General features: G+C 43.8%; 1 protein-coding gene across 1 annotated transcript in view; it reads left to right on the top strand.

Annotated features, from left to right (window-relative positions):
• The first annotated feature begins 6,475 nt into the window (after positions 1–6,475).
• ACTA2 (actin alpha 2, smooth muscle) overlaps positions 6,476–20,496 on the top strand; it is a 55,670-nt gene continuing 41,649 nt past the window's right edge. Inside the window, exon 1 of the mRNA XM_007470309.1 lies at positions 6,476–7,201. The gene's annotated coding sequence lies outside the window, so the exon portion shown is untranslated. The remainder of the gene's footprint in view (positions 7,202–20,496) is intronic.

The following is a 20,496-nucleotide window of genomic DNA, read 5'->3' as shown; positions in this document are numbered from 1 at the left end:
GCAGGAATGGCCAGACCCAGAAGCTGATGACCACTCTTGAGGTATATCACTTCACTTTGACAAGCTCTCCACACTTTCCCAGGAATCATAAACACCCAAGATTTAATATGGCAATTACAAATAGAGTAACATTGCAGTGACTGAATTAAACAAACTACTGGAAGAAACTGAGAATCCCATTAGCATTACTTCAAAGAAGCAGTGTGGGGCTTCCCTGGTGGCGCAGTGGTTGGGAGTCCGCCTGCCGACACACAGGCATTCCCCAAATCCAAAAAACTTCCTTTAAAACCACAGAATATATAAACAGCTGACCGTCGGACGGCTGCCGGAAAGCTCAAGTATCTAGCAGGTGGGGACTTGTTTTCCAAGAGCTAGTTCAATAGGACAGACTGAGAATTGTGATCTCACTGGGGTGTGAACACCAGAATTCAAGGAGCAGATGGTGTGATTTAGTGGAAAGGCCATTGGACCAGGAGTCAGAGGCTTCGGATAGCATCCCAGCAAGGAAAAAAATTTTAAAAAGCAAGGGAAAAAAAAAAAAAAAAAAGGTGTCTGGTGGTGAAAAATGGCAGCAAGAATAAGTAGACATCTCTAGAACAGTCAGTGAGATTTTTCAATACTGAGCACACACTTCAGACTGATTATAAATATTCAAGCTGACTACAAGCTCTCCAGTAATCATGGTGAATACTTTTAGAGATGACCCAACTCAAGCCCTTCATCTTATAGGAGAAGCTATGCCCCAAACTGGTGGTGGGGTGACTGGTCCATGTCACACGGCTAGCTCAAGAGATTCAGACTCCTATGGGCTGAACTGTATCTCCCTCACACCCATATTCCTATGGTGAAGTCCAAACCCCAAGTACCCCAGAATGTCACCATGTTTGGAGATAGGGTCTTTAAAGAGGAAATTAGTTAAAATGAGGTCCTTGGGTGCACCTTAATCCGATATGACTGGTGTCCCTATAAGAAGAAACTTGGACACAGGCACAGACAAGGGGAAGATGACGTGAAGACACAGGGACAAGGCCATTGACAAGCCAAGGAGAGAGGCGAGGAAGAGATCATTACCTCAGGGTCTAGGCTCCTTCTAGCCTCCAGAACGGAGAGAAAATAAACTTCTGTTGTTTAAGCCACCCAGTTTGTGGTGCTGTGTTACGGCAGCCACGGGAAATGAATACAGGCCCAAACCACCATCTCTTAATTCCCTCAGATTCTGGATTTGAGGGAGGTCAGTGGTGCATACGCACTTGGGAATTCCTCATAGCTGAGCACTAGGATTTCCCATCTTGAGCTATCACTGAACTAAACAGACAAGAGATTTGCAAACAGTCTTCAGAACCGGAATCATCAGGGGCCCCTAGGAACCTGAACTTCTACCCAGTCTTACAGGCCCCACTAGGGGGTTGAAATCTCATTGTCCCCTACTGTCCAGGACACAACTGGAACAACGGGCTAGTTCTGGTCATTCGCTCTTTAGACTTTTAATTACTTATCAATGCTTTAGGAAAAAGGAATTCTAAAAAGACCAGTAGTAGTTCACCATTTCCGATTGTATAATGCATCTTGAATATATTTGTGTAAAGGGCAAGGAAATAGTAATGACATTTTGTAGTAGGTGCATTATTGAAAAACTGAAATAAAAACAAATAAAAGAAAATTTTCTATATTAAAGAGATGAGTGAAGATTCCATTCGTTCTTACTTTTTTCAAAATGTGTAAATAAAATTACACAAGGTAATCTTATTCCAGTAATGTTTTCATTCTTTCTTAAGGCTAGTTTCTTGGGAAGACCAGGAGAGAGATAGATGAGGCAGTGGGAGTACGTGACTGGTTAGACCCCTGACTGAATCAAGCCATAAATAAAACAAAATGAGGAAACCCAGAGAATTTCATCTGGGATTAGATTTTGAGTTTAGTGCTAGAGTTAGAAAAATCGTTTTCAAAACCCTGAAAGACATTAGAATCATGTAGTGATGGATTAAAAATTTAAAAATGCTTAGGTCCCAACACAGACCTAAAGAATCTGGATCTCTGAGAATGGGGTCTCCTTATGATTATGTTCAACCTTGTTACTTAATATTTAATAACCCTGGTGGTTATTTTGTTGCTCCTGCCAGCTGAAGACCAACTGGAGGTTAGCAGGCGATTACGTTTACATGTGAGAAGATAATAGTGTTACAGAGTAACAGCATCTGTGCTCTGCATTTGCAAATCAGAATTTGACTTTTCATGGAGAAATAATGACCCTTCTAAAAATAAGCCCGAAAAGAAAAGAAGTCATCTTTGGTGGAGGAAATGGGTGATGGGAGGGCTACCAAGTCCTAAACTAGAACCCTAGAGTCCTTAAATGCCCAGAGGGGTCACAGGGCTATCACAGGAGTAAAGCATCCAGGTGGAACAGACAACAAAGTGTAGGAGGGGCTGGTCAAATGGACAGGTGCACGTGGACCAAAGGGGCAGCCATTTGATCCAGGGGAGTGGGGGCCAGGTGGCATGTGGGTCCAGATCTTCCATTTTTCAAGAGAAACCAAAATCTTCCAACATTTAAGTGGTGGCAGCTAATATTAAAAATATATACCTGCATACACACATACTGTATGTGTCAATACTGTGCAGGGTAGACAAAACATAGTCTGGGGCAGTGTAAGCCCAATTTTTGAAATCAGGCCTAAATCCATACAGATATCCATGTGAAAAAACAGTCCATTAGGAACAAGGATCCTTTTGTGAGGATGGCTAAAAACCATAGCTCAATCCTCAACAAGGGGCAAGAGGCTTACACCACATGTTCTGAGTTCATTTTCTCTCTCTGTCTCCCCTCTCTTTTTTCTAAGATCTCTGACCTCAGAAATCAAAAGTGTTGATGTTTCTCACATCTTATATTTTTATGGCCTCCCAGAACACAGAGGTGACTAAATCCATAATGCTGCATCACTTGACTGTAGGACAGCCTGACGTTAATGACTCCGAAGCAAAGTTTATTCTAATTTTCCAAGTTTATCCCAGTTCACAGCTTAACAAAACCTACCTACGGTAGGCTTACTTGCCTTGCTGGGCTGAGTACATCTGACGATTGAATTTGTAGTCAGATTTGCTAACTTACAAGATTGGCCTTACTCAAAATGTACAATTTCATACGAAAGTCACTATCATCCTGCACTTAGTGGATCTCAGGCCAGGTGTCCAATAGAGCAATGGCTGCTGTTTCTAACTGCCCAAAGATGGGGATGGCTTGGTTGCACAAAAGCTCATTCCAAATCAGAAAGGGAGCTGTGATCAAAGATGAGAACTAGCCCATTTCCTTCTGAGGAAGGTGAAGTTAACAGTCTTACAAGGATCAACTTTCTAATTTGGGCCTTACAACTCATAGTCTCACTTCAAAGAAAATATTATGAAAGCAGGCAAGTACTTTTGAATTATTTGTTCCTGTTTAAGACTGAATGGAAGATAGTTAATTGGTGTTAGGAGTCCAACTACATAAAAAGCTAAAGATACGTTATTTTATTTCATTTTGTTTATTTATTTATTCATTTTATTTATTTCATTTTAAAGCAAGGGTCTTCCAGAAAATGAAAGGACTTATTAGGTAGTTAAATGCTGTTTTCCCACTTTTGTGAATAGATACACACACACATAGCAAAAAGAATACAATACTATCCATTAAGGTACTTACAATGGTTCTACACATAATTTTTTGGTAATAAGCTATATATGTTATTATCTTTACATTATTACTTATTATTTTCATCATAAGTCAATAAGTCTTTAGTACCTATTACAAAACATGTGTTCATTTAAGGGGCTTTTGGAACCTAAGATAATTCACCAAAAGGCACTTAACTCACTAGGGGTTTTCAAGTGGGGGATTTCCTTATTCAGGTTTTTGATCATCTCTTAGAAAATGATTACTCTGTCCTTGGCAGTTGTGGTAGCCTTCAGAGAGATTCCTTTGAACTACTGACATTTCCACCATTAAGAACTATTTAGAAGTAAATTACTTGTTTAGTGTCCCAAAGAAACTTACTTAGAGACAACATCCAAATCCTGAGTCCTCTTTGTCTTTCACCTTTTTCCTTCTATAAACTCAACGCAAGAATAAAAATTGCTTTTTCTAAGTTAAACTCTAATTTTGCCACGAAGGGTGGTAATTGTATTATGGAGACAGACAACAGAAGATTTTTCATTCACCCAACTGTAGCTAGTCGTGAAGGACCCAAAGATTTCCATATATCAATTTCATTTTTCCTTTCCAATCTTGCCATCTTTTATAAATTTCTGTTTTTCCATCCTGGTTGTTAATGTTTTAAATTACATTTCATAATTTATTTTATTCATAAGAATTTTCAAGTTTTTTATGATTTAAGGAAAACCTGTTAAAAACAACAGTAAACAGAAACACATTGCAACCTATATCATGTTTCTTAGGCTGGTTTAAGAAAAATTATTAAATTATAAACTAAACAACTGTCCTTTATTTTGTCCCTGAAACTCTTCTGTATGATTACTTATAAATACACCGACTTCTTTTTCAGCAGCCCTCTCCTTGTCCTCAACCATAATTTTGAGAAGTGCTCTAAGAAATAAAGGAGAGGAAAATGGCTAATCTAGTAACTGCCTAGCCATAGACCTAAACAGTACAAGACAAAACCTATCAGGACTATGTGCTATTAAAAGAAGCAGCAGCAGTCCTCACAGCCATTTCTCACACAGATTTCTAAAGTAAGTTTGCCTCTTTTTCTGTATCCTTTAGACACTTGTGAATTGTTTGGGGCTTTCAAACTTACTTATCGTAGGTCCCATGGAAATGACACCCAGAAACTAGGGGAGAGAAAACTAACTCCAAGAGGGAAGAAAGAAGGGAGGAGAAGCAAAGAGGTAAAGGATGGGGTATTTGCTGACCATAGATTGCGCTAGAGACAAGAGGACTAGAGGAAGAAAGAGGAAAAGAGAAAATATGGCCGCTCCCTCCCATCCACTCCCAGCCCACTGACGTGCTTAAACCAAATTTGCTTCTGCGTTCCATGTAATTAGCACTCGCGCCCCCATTTAATTTATTTGCACACTAGTAAATAAAGCCCTACTAAGTGCGAAGTCATAAAAGCAAGCATTTTCTGGAGACACACAAGGTGACATAATGGTGTGGAAACTTCTTTAAGAATAGAGGCGTGATATTGTGCCAGTGATGGGGGCAGGGCAGCATTCTGTGTAACTAAATTTAAGAGTCATATTAGAAAAGAGAAATAGAGGATATACTACAAAATGCAAACAATGATTATCTAGGTGATAGGGTTATGTCAGATTTTTTCGTTTTACACCTCTGTATTGATAAATTTTATTTGATAAATGTTAATTTCTTAGGCCATATGTCATATATAACAGTAATAAACAAATTATGTTTAATATATATTATAGATATTATAACATGTATATATAAATAAATGTGTGTATATATATATATGCACATATGTGTGTGTATGAATGTGTGTGCATTCTTTCAGAAAAGCAGTTTCCTTGGTGCTTTAAACATGCACCTCTGGTAAAGATGCTATAGTATAAAAGTTAAGCATAGCTCTGGGCCTTGATAATTTTGCTACACTTATTAGTATTGTTGTTCCAAGAGCTAAGAGATTGTCAAAGCAACTAACACTGCAATAAGGCAGTGGTTAATGATAAGGAAGAGTGTGATCTGAGGTTGTATAAATGGTTTCTCAATTTTGAATCCTAAATTTTCTCGAAGAAAATTTCTAAAGGAGCCCAAATATTGTACATTATTTCTGAAAGGATCAGGGAAAAAAAATTTTCTTCCAATCATAAGATTGTTCCAGACATCAATGCTTTTTTCCTTTCAACTCTTGGTGTCATCTGGACATCAGGTGCAATCAACGAACCGCCCAGGCTTTGGAACTGGATCTAAATTAAATCCCAGCCCTGCCGCTTACTGTTTGGACTCGGTCTAATTACTTAAGCTTTCGGAACCCCATTTCGCCATCTGTAAAATGGAGATGAGGACATCTTCCTTACTGCGCAGCTGCTAATGAACTGAGATCACACTCGTAGACATTCTGATCACAGTGCCTGGCACTTTGATGGGGCCCAACAAAAGAAGAATCCGTTGGCTTTCAGAGAATTCGGAACTCACATGAACCTCTGGAGGCCAAGTGTCTTCGATCAGCCATCACCAAGCTGGCATTGCTGAGGTAGGGACTCTCCAAAAGAGGTGGCCACTGCTTAGGCTTCTAGGCCAAGTACAGGCTCCCAAGCGCGTGCGCGGTGGCAGCAGGTACCACCGCCTGAGCAGTGAGGCCCAGGTTCCCTACCGCCCAGGAGTTCAGCAAGCAATGAAAGATAACAAGAAAGAAAATGGAGAGAAGAAAATTAAAAAAAAAAAAAAAAAAAAAAAAAGACCAAACCTGAGATTGTGACTCACGGTCTTAAGGAGAGGGATTACCGGAAGGGAAACAAAACAGTTTCTTTTTCTGTGTAGCGATAAGAAGGTAAACAAGTCTCTTAAGGCGCATTCAGCCCCAATATAACTTTTTCAAGAAAGAAACGGTGCAGTCCAAAGCCTCAGGTTTAACCACCGCCTCGGGGCTGATTTATTCCCTAAAGTTGGGAACTGCCGGAAAACTTACATTGCCAGTTCAGGGAGTGCAGGTTCTCACCGCCCCGCGGCGCGCACATCCACCAGCACAGCAGCGGTGCTTCGGCGTCACTTGTAAGGACTTGTTCAGAAGATCCCCTCCAGTCTCCGGTCCCTCCAGCGACCCTCAAATCTCGCACGCCGCGGCCCGCTCCCCGCGCCCACCCCTCTCTGGGCCGCGGACAGCGTCCCCGGGGAGCACCCGGAGCTGTTCCGCCTGCCCCGCGGGCTTACCGCTCTATATCCAGCCCCAAGAAAAACGAGTTCCCCGGTTTCCTGAGATCCCGCCCTCAGGGAAAGTCCTGGCAGCCCCGGTGAGCCAGCCTGTCAGAGGCCAGACAAGCCCGCCGCCCGCGCGCGCATCCCCCTGCCGCCCCCGGAGCTAGTCCAGCGCCCGCCCGCACCGCGCCCGCCCAGTGGCCGAGCTGGGAGAGGCTCCCGCCCGGGCAGGAGAAGACTCACCAGTGGCCAGAGAACCCAGACCTCGGACATGGCTGTGGAGCAATCGCCAAAGTGAAGGAGCCTCTCCAACTGGCACCCGAGCGGGTCACACACCCCGTGAGAAGCGACAGCCCCGCCGGGCCCCTCCCCGCGCTCCAGCCAGTCTGGGAGAGTGTTCCCGCCGGGACCCGCCCCGGGGCGCTCACGCACAGTTACTCCGGTAGCGCTTTTCTCTTTCTCCAGTAGCGTCTCCGAGCACCTGCGTGTCTCTTCTGAGAGACCCGAAAAGACTTAAAGAAAGGTCCCCGGGCCCGGGGGCGGGGGGGAGCCGAGGTTGGAGGAGGAAGCTTTGCTGAGGAACGCCTGGGTGGGGGAGGGCGCCTTCGATTCAGCCTGCGCGCGCACGGGGCGGGGTGGGGGTGTGACGGGGGTGTAGAGCCGGGAGTGGGGAAAGAGCCAGGGTTCGTTACACAAACGGGCATTCCCCGTTGCGGGCGTTTCCGCAGTCGGCTGGCATGCCTAGCTCAGGTGAGGATCTTGAGAGCGAGCTTGATGTCCTTTCTAAACTCTTCCGCAGTTTAAACTGGGAAGGCTGGGGAGGACTGGAGTCCAGAGCGCAGACATCCTGCCTCCGTGCAGGAACCTCGGCTAACTGCTGGGATTCTCAGAAACGACCCAGTCTCTCCTCAGCTCCACGTGTTGTGGTGGTGACCTGAGAGGCTCACAGGAGTCCCCGGACTAGTGTAGGTAGTGAGAGTTACCCAACGCAAAGTTTCAGATATTGTGCTATGGGGATTCCGAAGAGGACGGACCCCTTACCTTTCATTTCTCAAGAGGAGTACAAAGCTAACTCCCAAGACAAATCACACAGCTCCAGCTGTGTTAGAAGTTCACAATGACTTCCCCTCCTTTGTTACTCATTATTTCCTGGCCGATTTTATTTAAAAAAAAAAAAAAAAAAAAAACTGATTTATTCCCTAAAGTTGGGAACTGCCGGAAAACTTACATTGCCAGTTCAGGGAGTGCAGGTTCTCACCGCCCCGCGGCGCGCACATCCACCAGCACAGCAGCGGTGCTTCGGCGTCACTTGTAAGGACTTGTTCAGAAGATCCCCTCCAGTCTCCGGTCCCTCCAGCGACCCTCAAATCTCGCACGCCGCGGCCCGCTCCCCGCGCCCACCCCTCTCTGGGCCGCGGACAGCGTCCCCGGGGAGCACCCGGAGCTGTTCCGCCTGCCCCGCGGGCTTACCGCTCTATATCCAGCCCCAAGAAAAACGAGTTCCCCGGTTTCCTGAGATCCCGCCCTCAGGGAAAGTCCTGGCAGCCCCGGTGAGCCAGCCTGTCAGAGGCCAGACAAGCCCGCCGCCCGCGCGCGCATCCCCCTGCCGCCCCCGGAGCTAGTCCAGCGCCCGCCCGCACCGCGCCCGCCCAGTGGCCGAGCTGGGAGAGGCTCCCGCCCGGGCAGGAGAAGACTCACCAGTGGCCAGAGAACCCAGACCTCGGACATGGCTGTGGAGCAATCGCCAAAGTGAAGGAGCCTCTCCAACTGGCACCCGAGCGGGTCACACACCCCGTGAGAAGCGACAGCCCCGCCGGGCCCCTCCCCGCGCTCCAGCCAGTCTGGGAGAGTGTTCCCGCCGGGACCCGCCCCGGGGCGCTCACGCACAGTTACTCCGGTAGCGCTTTTCTCTTTCTCCAGTAGCGTCTCCGAGCACCTGCGTGTCTCTTCTGAGAGACCCGAAAAGACTTAAAGAAAGGTCCCCGGGCCCGGGGGCGGGGGGGAGCCGAGGTTGGAGGAGGAAGCTTTGCTGAGGAACGCCTGGGTGGGGGAGGGCGCCTTCGATTCAGCCTGCGCGCGCACGGGGCGGGGTGGGGGTGTGACGGGGGTGTAGAGCCGGGAGTGGGGAAAGAGCCAGGGTTCGTTACACAAACGGGCATTCCCCGTTGCGGGCGTTTCCGCAGTCGGCTGGCATGCCTAGCTCAGGTGAGGATCTTGAGAGCGAGCTTGATGTCCTTTCTAAACTCTTCCGCAGTTTAAACTGGGAAGGCTGGGGAGGACTGGAGTCCAGAGCGCAGACATCCTGCCTCCGTGCAGGAACCTCGGCTAACTGCTGGGATTCTCAGAAACGACCCAGTCTCTCCTCAGCTCCACGTGTTGTGGTGGTGACCTGAGAGGCTCACAGGAGTCCCCGGACTAGTGTAGGTAGTGAGAGTTACCCAACGCAAAGTTTCAGATATTGTGCTATGGGGATTCCGAAGAGGACGGACCCCTTACCTTTCATTTCTCAAGAGGAGTACAAAGCTAACTCCCAAGACAAATCACACAGCTCCAGCTGTGTTAGAAGTTCACAATGACTTCCCCTCCTTTGTTACTCATTATTTCCTGGCCGATTTTATTTAAAAAAAAAAAAAAAAAAAAAAGTAGTACTTTAGTGCTTTGGTTGACAGCTCGAAGTCACTATTGTTTTGGAAAAGTTGATCTGTCTGTTTAGCCAGTTCTGCAAAAATTTTACAGAAGAAAGTTTGTATAAAGACAACATCAACGAGCATGACTCTGAAAGTAGTTCCTAGGCTGGGCGCCAGAGAAGCGGTATTTCCTCGGCGTCCTTCACTAAGCTTTACAACCTCACTCTGGTCCTCTTCTTCCTTCCCAGTTGGCTGTATCCCACTAGGAACACTCTCCTTTCCCTCCCTTTGTCTGGCTCATTCCTCATCCATCAGACTCCCTCTCTGTGGACATTTTCTTCTGGTAGCCTTTCCAGGCTCCCAAGTCTGGGTGAGGTCACCCTCCTAAATGCTTTCACTCACCTGGTGTTTTGCACTGCCCTCATGGCCCAGTCTTGTAGGTATGGATTTACCTGTCTCTGCTTCATTGATAGTGCAGATTGATAGTGCTGTGGAGAAGACGCTGGCTGGCCAGTCCGGTTCCTACAGTTCCCAGCCCAAAACAGACACAAAAAGAAGTGAATGGTAGGGGGTTGGAGCCAGGAAGTTGGGGCTGTGTGGGGGATGTGGAGAGACTGTGTATTATCTTTGCAACTTTTCTGTAAACCTAAAACTCTTCTGAAATTTAAAAGTTTATTGAAATTAAAAAAAAAATCATAAAAGGAAGGAAGGGAAGAAAGGAGGGAGGAAGGGAGGGAGGATAGAGAGAAAGAGAGAGAGAGACAGAGAGAGCAGTTGACAAAATCAGTATCTCATGAGAGTGAATCATGAGGCAGCAACTTTTACCACTGGTTCTTCCTTACTTAATATTTACCATTTTAACCCAGTGAGGTAGGTGATTATTACACTTACTTTATAAATAAAGAATTGTAGCCAAAAAAGTTTAAGCAACATTGGCAATTTGGTTAGTTAATAAATAGCAGATCCAGGAATTAAACTTAGATATTCTTGTTCCTGAGGCCCTGCTCTTTCTAACCCGCTCCACCCAATTACCCTCAAGTTCAATGAAATAGTTATAGATGCTTTGTGGGGAGAAATGTGTTTCATGATCAAATGATTTTAGAAAATTCTGGGTTAATTTAAACAGGTGTCTTAATCCAAGACTTCTCAGAGCCTTCAATATGCTAATATGCACTGTGACTGTCTAAGAGGGAGCTATGATATATACTGTTCCCCAGCCTCTGTCTTCTTTATAGAGTCCTTTGAAGAACACCTTCTGAATGACCACCTTAGGAACGCTGGTGTTCTGCGAGAAACAGTTCAGACATCTCTAATGGTTATTTTTATTTAACAGTGCATTCCTACGGGCCTCCAAGCCTTCAAGGGCAACGAAATACAATTTTAATAACAGAATTTCCGGCACACTACCAGATGTGGGAGATACTTTGGACAGCCGTCCTGATTTTACTGAAACCACACCATATGAGTTAAAGCCTGTTCTTCTGCTTTAAAGATATCCTTGCCATTGAATATTTCATTCTGAATAACATTTAAACACACATCTGCCTATTTTAAAAAGCTGGGAGGAAGAAAACCCCCAATACCTTTTTACCATCAAGACTACTTTTATTTCTTCTCCACGGATGTTTTAAAGATTGCTATCAGGGCTTCCCTGGTGGCGCAGTGGTTGAGGGTCCGCCTGCCGATGCAGGGGACGCGGGTTCGTGCCCCGGTCCGGGAAGATCCCACATGCCGCGGAGCGGTTGGGCCCGTGAGCCGTGGCCGCTGAGCCTGCGCGTCCGGAGCCTGTGCTCCGCAACGGGAGAGGCCACAACCGTGAGAGGCCCGCGCACTGCAAAAAAAAAATTGTTATCAAAAAAGCTGCTCTTACTAAATAGCAACAAATTGATTTTAATAATCCGCACTTGCAGTGCACGTTCATGATTGTTTATCCTACATCTTTTCCCCTTCTTCCTGGTAATAGTATCTCTAAGTTGCCTTTGTTCCTCTTCCCTCTTCTTAGCTCTTTGATGTGGGTGGTTGTATTAGTCAGGATTCTCTAGAAAAACAAACCCAGTAGGATATATATAGACAGATATCAATATCTATATAGCTAGATCTATCTATTTATCTATCTATCTACCTATAGATAGATAGATAGATAGACCTATGTATATATAGAGAGAGAAAGATGTAAGGCATTGTTTTATTTGATTATGTAGGCTGGCAAGTCCAAAATGTGCAGGGCAGGCTAAGCAGGCTGGAAACCCAGGGAAGAATTGCAGTTCTCATCCAAAGACCATCTGCTGGCAGAATTCCCTTTCTCTTGAGAGGTTAGTCCTTTTCTTAAGGCCTTCCATTGACTGGATGAGGCCTACCCACACTATGGAGGGCAACTGCTTTACTCAAAGTCTATTGGTTTAAATATTAATCCCATTCAAGAAATACACCTAGAAACACCTCAGATAGTACCAACTTTGTGTTGGTACCACAGTCTGGGTACTGTGGCCTAGTCAGAGTGACACATAATCCTATGTGTCAACATAGGATTAACCATCACAGTGGCATTGACACCAATCCCAGGGCCTGTGTGTGTATGTAGTCAGGGGAGAGGAAGACAGGGAATCCCAATTGGTTAAGGCAACCAGCATATCACATTCTGTTGTGAGCTTTCCTGGAAACAGTGGGACACAAACTCTTTTTTTTTTTCTCCACTGCATTTGAAGTGGGAATATTTGAAGTGTGGAACTGGTGAGGTGGTTCCTGCCAGAGCTGGAGACAGGGTCAACCCACGCTGAGAGAAAACCACACTGAGAGGCTGAGCCTAGTAGTGTCGCCTGAGTCCTGGATTGATCTAGTCCTGAAATAGAAACCTAGACTACCCACAGTTACCTGGCTCAGTACATTCTCAGTATTTGCTAAAGCCAGATTCTTACAGCTAAAAGAATCTTAACTACTATGTCATCAGAACTTATAGTCAGTGTAAGAAATTCTCTGTTATCAAAATTAGTTGTTACAAATGGACTGTTGCAGTTTCAGGCTCAAGTAAGGATAAAGGCCTAAACAAGCCTGTAGAGATGGCCGAAGATCTAGGGACATCACTTCTACCAAAGAATTTTTCTATAGCTAGAGGGCACCAGATACCACATCAGCCAAGTGATGAAGAAAATTGAATACTGTTTCCATCCATGAATAGAAATATATTTGAGTTCTTGGGAAATGGAAGAAAGAAGAGGGAATGTTTTGATTTGGGTATGTAATCTGTGAACCTGATCATTGAGACATTTTCATCTCCCAAAGAACATCTTATTTCTCTCAGGGTTAAAGAAATGATGTATACAAAGCACCTAGCACACTCAATAAATACTGCTTACTACTTTGGCACTGCTCCTCCTAAATGAGGTGCCGTCACAGGACAGGTTGCTAACTGGGGTCACAGTTCAGGTAGAAAGAAAGACAAGTTTAGTAGCTTACAACCACTTTCCTGTATTATTTCCTATATGAGTGTGTTCATGGGCCCGAAGGTACAGGAAGGTACTTTTCCTTTTTCTCCAAGGAAAAGTGCTTGGATCCTGGCTGACAGAAGCTGGAAAGCTTGGCCCTGGGATGTGGAGCAAGTTACTCAATCTCCCAATGTCTTCCACCGTGAAAACTGGTATATAAACCTACCTCTTGAGTAAGAACTTGAAAGACAATGGATTAGAGAGCATTTAGACTGCAGTGGCTAGGACGCAGAGAGCACCCTGAGAAGCAAGTAGTTGGAGAAAACAGCTCTTCTGTAGGGCCTGATTTTGTAATCCAGTTGGGCACTCCTCCCCTGAGTGCCCTGAAAGCACAGATTTTCTATGAATCCACACGCGAAAAGTGGGCCCGCCCAAGGTGTTCAGAGCCGACACACGAAAAGTGGGCCCACCCAAGTTGTTTAGAACCGACACACGAAAAAGAAGGGACCACTTTTCAAGAAGTGCTAATCTGGGGCAGATGAGATTTAAGGCTATATTTCTTAAGCCTCAGTCTACATTTTGCCATATCTGTGGTCCACTTGTACTTTCATTTAACTAATATGTATTTTTAAGTCAACTTGCTTTGTTTCTTAAGTAATTTATTTTTAAAAGCAAAGCATTACTTTGTAACTATAAATGGAAAATCAGCATTCCTTACCAAAGATAGAAGGTATCCATAAAAATAAATACACAACCATTGAAACAAAATATTTGCCTGCATACCACTAAAAATGTTTCCCAAACCACCTGTGGTAAGGGTACCACTACACTTCTGGAGAGGTTGGGCCTAAGACATGAAAGTCTCTGCTTTAGCCTTCCTCTCTGCCTCCAAAATGACAGCCAGAGAAAAGACCAGCAAACCTGGACCTCAGGCCCATCTCTAGGTAATGTCAACAGCAAGAGATGTCAGAGCAGCATGGGGTTAGGGACAGTCATTGCCTGTTAAGCCCCATCTAGGGCTGGAGGAGTGTGATTGGGGGCAACCCTCCACAAGGGCACAAACCTTTCCCTATTAGAACAGGCTGAGCGACAGTTCAGGGGAGATGATGGATGTGGAAGAGGGGAGGGTTACAGCAAGTCCTGTAAAGCTAGAGAGAAAATGCAGAGTGAGGTATTAGAGGAGAGATGATAGGGGAACAGGCGGCTAATTTAGAGCACAGAGCACCTGGAGAGAAGCAAGAAGTAGATGGTTTTCTGCAGAAGATAGCCTTAGTCAACTAATACAGAAGAGTCAGGAGGATAGACCCGTGGATTTAAATCCTAGTTCAGTTACTTCACTAGCTGTGAGAAGCTTTGCATAATATTTAACCTCGTTCAGCCTCAATTTTCTCACCTGGCAAACCTAAGCGCTTGCAGTGATAATGATTTGTCTGGGAGTTGGTCTTGTATTTTGTAATATTATTTTAATTTTTGCAATGTGCAAATGTCCTCTCAAGACTACGTGGATCACCGACACCTTTCATAGGTAACAACCTATGTGGCCTTGGCCCAAAGTTACCAACATTGGTGCCCTTTTTTTTTTTTTTTTTTTTTTTTTTCCGCGGTACGCGGCCCTCTCACTGTTGTGGCCTCTCCCGTTGCGGAGCACAGGCTCCGGACGCGCAGGCTCAGCGGCCATGGCTCACGGGCCCAGCCGCTCCGTGGCATGTGGGACCTTCCCGGACCGGGGCACGAACCCGCGTCCCCTGCATCGGCAGGCGGACTCTCAACCACTGCGCCACCAGGGAAGCCCCATTGGTGCCCTTTTATTCATGTGTACTGCTTTTCCTTCTTCACCAGGTCAGAGAGCGTAAACATTGCCTGCAGCCCCTCGTCTTGGCTTCTCCGCAAAGGAAACAGAATATTTTAAACTTTTTGGAAAAGAAATAAAAAGAAATCATTGGCTCAGGCTCCTCGTTCTCATGATCATCTATTGTTGGCTCTGATCAGATCTCTCTCTTCATATGTGACTTGACCATTTAGACAGGCCCAAAGGTTTCATGAAGAACTAAATGCAAATTGCATGCCCAGTTTGTGCTATGTCTGTGGTTCATTTGCCGGTTCAAGTCCACCAAATGGGTATCGACAAAGAACAAAGATCTTAATAACTTGCTTTGTGATGTGCCTCAGTGATTATTACAAAGTTGTTGAAACCCATAATGAGAAACGCCCAAAAAGGGAGGGTGTCATGGATGTATGATTTTAAATTGTTTTAAATTTCTAAGCATCATCTCCTCCCATATACACACCACCTTCTAGGAAGGGTGGTTCTCTAGAAGACTCTCCCAAGTGTTGTAGTGGGTATGAGTCTCCTGGGTTTGGAGAGGCTGAGACTGAGCAAAGATACGAAGCAGGCATCGCCCACTCACCTGGCTTTGAAATCTTGGAATTTCCAAGTCATCCAAGGGGCTTTAAAATTTTTCTTTAAACTTATTTTTATTTAAACCATGAAAATATGTTGGGGAGAATTGTTTAAGGAGAAAGGAATGTGAAATCCAACAAAACTAAGGTATTATTCATAATAATATCCAATAATATTAATTAGATTTTTTTAACATCTTTATTGGAGTATAATTGCTTTACAGTGGTGTGTTAGTTTCTGCTGTATAACAAAGTGAATCAGCTATACATAAACAGATGTTAATAGTAATGTCTAACGCTTAATAATAACTAATCTTAACACAGACATTTGTGCGTTCTTCGCCTTCCAATTAACTCATCTAAGCCTCATAACTACCCCATGAAGTAGGTCCTGTTACCATCCCATTTCATAGACAAGAAACTTGTTATAGCAACTTACCCAAAGTCACACGGTTACGTGGTAGCCGAGGTGAAGTTCTGAAGTCCATGCTGAATCTACTTCCTCTTCAAACAAGTTACATCAATGGCCTTATGATCAAGACATAAACTCTCTAAGCAAGTACGGAACCTGATTGTTTTGTGGTTCTGTTGAACGCATGGTTTCCCATTGATTAATGTCATACTTGTATCATTTTATTTTCTTCAATTTCAGGCTTTATTTCCTAAGACTTCATGAGCTAAGGGTACTCTTTATTGCACTGAGCAATTCTATCAAGTAAGAAATTTTGCTGTCTTTATATCCATTCGCCCCTTCTAAGAATAAAGACTGTAATGATTAAGATTGTGTGGCCATAACTCCACACTCTAACTCAATGCTTTCCAAACCTTCATATGGAGATAAATCTCCTGGTGATTTTATTAAAATTCAGATTCTGATGCAGTAGGTCTGAAGAGAAGCATGAGATTCTGCATTTCTCACAAGCTCCCACAAGATGTAGATGGCACAGCTGGAGAGGACCCTTGGGTTGGCAAGGTAATCAGCTCAGGGAAACCAGCCATCAGTCCAGTTGTCTGATCTCATACAGATACAAACAAGCTGACTCCACTTTTAACATTTTGACCAGCTGTATTATTATTTGAGGATTTCTTTTATGGTATTAGGTAGGGAATGTAGGGAAGTCAACAAACCAAATAATGTCATAATAAACATATTTTTATCCGGTTTCCATTTAGCTTATTCTTACACTCCCTAGGCCAAATTTTCACTTAGCAGAAACAAGTCTGCCCTGACTACATAAATAAATCCTTTCTATCAAGAGAAAGAAGGGGAAAAAAAACTTAGTTCATTTGCAAACACACTGAGCTTTTATTTCCGTGAAGAGAAAGAAAACTGGCAAGAAGCCTGCTGATCCCCTCAGCCAATCAGAATAATATGACCATAAATGTCCATAAATTCCCCCCTCAGCGAATCTCTGCCTTCTTTATTTCTGTCATTGGGACATGTATCTCACAGTTCGGTGCCACATATCCTGCCTTTTATGTCTTACTTTCCCCTTCTCAAAAAACAAAAACAAAAACAAAAAACCCACATTGGATCTCCCATGTAAAAATTTTTTTATGTTAAACGTAGTACACGTGCAGCTTTTGATTACCTTTTAATGATAATATCTAACACATTTCGAGCATTTAATATGAGCCAGGTACTATTCTAAGGGTTTTATAAATATCATGTCATTTAACGCTAATAAAAATCCCGAGAGATAGGTCTTTCTTATACCCATCATATAGGTGCAATAAAGTGAGGCCCCAAGTGGTCAAGGATCTTGCACTTGTCACGTAGTGAGTAAATTGTAGAGCTGGGATATGAACCAAACAATTGCTTCTTACATTTAACAGTGTGCTGCCCTCTTCCTGAGCCAGCACATACTAGCTAACTGAGCATTTGCTATGCATCAGACCCTTTTCCATATATTATCTCATTTAATTCTACCCACATCTATGAGGAAAGACTAACTTTTAAAAAAATTTTAATTTATTTACTTTTATTTTATTGGAGTATAGTTGATTTACAATGTTGTGTTAGTTTCAGGTGTACAGCAAAGTGATTCAGTTATACATATACATATATTCATTCTTTTCTTATTCACATAAGCAGGTACCTTGATCAAATTCTCAAGGCAGGTAAGGGACCCAGGTCTGTCTGACTCTAAAGCCTTTGCTCTTTGCACAATATCTTGATATCTACCACCGTTTTAGTGAATGAGAGTTTGCCTCTTGCTTTTTTTTTTTTTTTAATATAGGGCCAATCGGAAACCTTTGCATACACCAGAGCACAGACTAGAACATATATTATCTGGTTCTGGGACTCTTTCTGAAAGGGTCTAAAATACCTTGCCTAAGTTTTTCCTACCCTTTTCCCCACCTCACCTTTCCTACCTCTCCCACAGTTCCCTCTTCCTATGACCTCATGTCTGCCATCTCCGCCCATCTACCTCTTTGTGGCCTTCTTAACAAAGTAGACATTGGATGGAATTGGAAAATATCCCTCCCTTGCTTTCGCTTGGGGCTTCCCCACACTGTGGGATTGCATCTCTTCATTTTGCTTTCTTTTCCTTAGATACTAGTCTAGCCCTCATGCAAAATAGAATTTCCTATCTTCTTTTCATGTTTGTGAGTATAGCGAAAGTTCAGAAACCACAATGATGAAGAATAAAGCATTGGCCTATTTCTTCAAAAGAAGCATTTCCTCTCTCAGCCCAATGATTGACACATTACTAACATTTATGAAGAGTTTAACAGCACTAGAAAGCGCTTTATGCACAATCTCATTTGATCCTAATGTCTTACTATTTAAGATTATCCTCATTTTACAGGTTGAGAACCTTAGGAGTGGTGAATTTAAGTAAGTTGCCTGAGTATCGCACGCCAGTGTATGTTAGAGCTGGGTTGGACCACCAGTCTTACCCCTCTGTCAACTGACCCCACTCCCTCTTTGATGGTGTATTGTCTTTGCCCTTTGCTTTTGCTGACTTCCTGGCAGTTGGCCTCCCCACACCCTCTCCCCACCGTGTCATCAAACTGCCCCTCTGGAAGGACCCTCTTCCTCCACTTTGACAACCCAAATCCCACTTCTCACATAAGGCAAAACTGAAAACTCGTAGCCTTCCCTGACTTGCTTCACCCCATTGCGACCTTTCCAAATGAAGAACGTTCTCAGCACTTTCTTTTCTTTTTCGTTTTATTTATTTTTAACATCTTTATTGGAGTATAATTTCTTTACCGTGTTGTGTTAGTTTCTGCTGTATAACAAAATGAATCAGCTATATGCATATGTATAGCCCCATATCCCCTCCCTCTTGCATCTCCCTCCCTCCCACCCTCCTTATCCCACCCCTCCAGGTGGTCGCAAAGCACCGAGCTGATCTCCCTGTGCCATGCAGCTGCTTCCCATTAGCTATCTATTTTACGTTTGGTAGTGTATATATGTCAATGCTACTCTCTCATTTCGTCCCAGCTTACCCTTCCCCCTCCCCGTGTCCTCAAGTCCATTCTCTATGTCTGCATCTTTATTCCTGTCCTGCCCGTAGGTTCATCAGAACCATTTTTTTTTTTTAGATGCCATATTTATGTGTTAGCATACAATATTTGTTTTTCTCTTTCTGACTTACTTCACTCTGTACGACAGACTCTAGGTCCATCCACCTCACTACAGATAATTCAATTTCATTTCTTTTTGTGGCTGAGTAATATTCCACTGTGTATATGTGCCACATCTTTAACCATTCATCTGTCGATGGACACTTGGGTTGCTTCCATGTCCTGACTATTGTAAACAGTGCTGCAATGAACATTATAGTACATGACTCTTTTTGAATTATGGTTTTCTTAGGGTATATGCCCAGTAGTGGGATTGCTGGGTCATATGGTAGTTCTATTTTTAGTTTTTTAAGGAACCTCCATACTGTTCTCCATAGTGGCTATACCAATTCACATTCCTATCAACAGTGCAAGAGGGTTCCTCTCAGCACTTTTGAAGACTGAGTGAGACTGAGTTTCATATCTGGAGTCTGTGAAAATTATCTCTTTTTAAAACTTAACACTTCAGATAAATCCATATCAACCTGAAACTGAACTACCCCACTCTTACTTATCTTTGCCTTATAAATGGACTTGACTTTATTTGGCACCAGACACATTGCTAATCACAAAACAAGTTGGTTGAGAGAAGGGCATCCTTTTCTACTGTCTTGGAACAGAGACTTTGAGCTGAAGTCTGGATCCCAACAATCTTCTTCATTAAGTGAATATCAATGAGTATCTAGTTGGTGGCATGGGCCATACTAGGCCCTGGGAATAGCAATGAGCCAGACAAGTGTGGTCCCTGCCTTCATGGATTTTACAGAGTGTTTATAATAGTCAGCCCTGGCCTCCCGTGGCCTGAGAAACACTTATCTCCTTTGGTTCACCAGACACCACTGTTACGCTTGGCCTCCTGCTGCTTATATGAATGCTCTCCTCAGCCCTCTGTTCCCCTCACTTTCTCAAAGATGCCCTAAAGCTTTGACCATCACCTCTTTCCAGACGACTTTCAAATCTCTACCTCACGCTCTGACTTAGGTTACGTTCCTTCTCATTTTCCAGTCGTCACCTCACACTTCATGTGCCTAAAACTGAGCCCTTCAATTTTCATCTAAACCATAAAGGTGAGGAAATTGGAGGCAGTGAACAAAATGAAACATAAAATAAAATTTCAAGTGGAAATAAGCCCTCTTTAGTCTGTGGGCCCATCTGGATGTCTTCAGAACCCACAGACTTTGCAGCTCTGCTTTGCTGTTTCTGTCTGTCAATCTCCATAATTAGATTCGAAGCTCCTTAAAAGTAGGAGGTGTAACTTTTACTATTCTGTATTGCCAGGGTCTACCCCCAAAGTCTCCCAAGCACTCTCTGCTGTATGAGGAGGTGTGTGATGAGGACACAGATACTGGAAATGGCTTTTGCTGTTTCTGCATGGCCTCACCTGGCATTTGATTGTAGACTCACTTGCAGATGGCTAGCAAATTATAAGGTCAAGCCCCTTTAACCTTTTCTGATTGAATGAGGTTTTAATTTTGTCCTGATTTTTGACAGAAAGATCAAAATAATTACATCCATGCTGTCTTTTCCCAAAACTCAGGGTTTGCAGACATGTTAAGATAAACAACAATGTCATCATCAACAATAGAAAAGCAGGGAGACAGAGAGGGAA

The sequence above is a fragment of the Lipotes vexillifer genome, unplaced genomic scaffold, assembly GCF_000442215.2.
Source record: "Lipotes vexillifer unplaced genomic scaffold, Lipotes_vexillifer_v1.1 scaffold690, whole genome shotgun sequence".
NCBI lineage: Eukaryota > Metazoa > Chordata > Mammalia > Artiodactyla > Lipotidae > Lipotes > Lipotes vexillifer.
The sequence above is the reverse complement of the archived record's forward strand: the minus strand, read 5'-3'. Positions and strand labels throughout refer to the sequence as shown.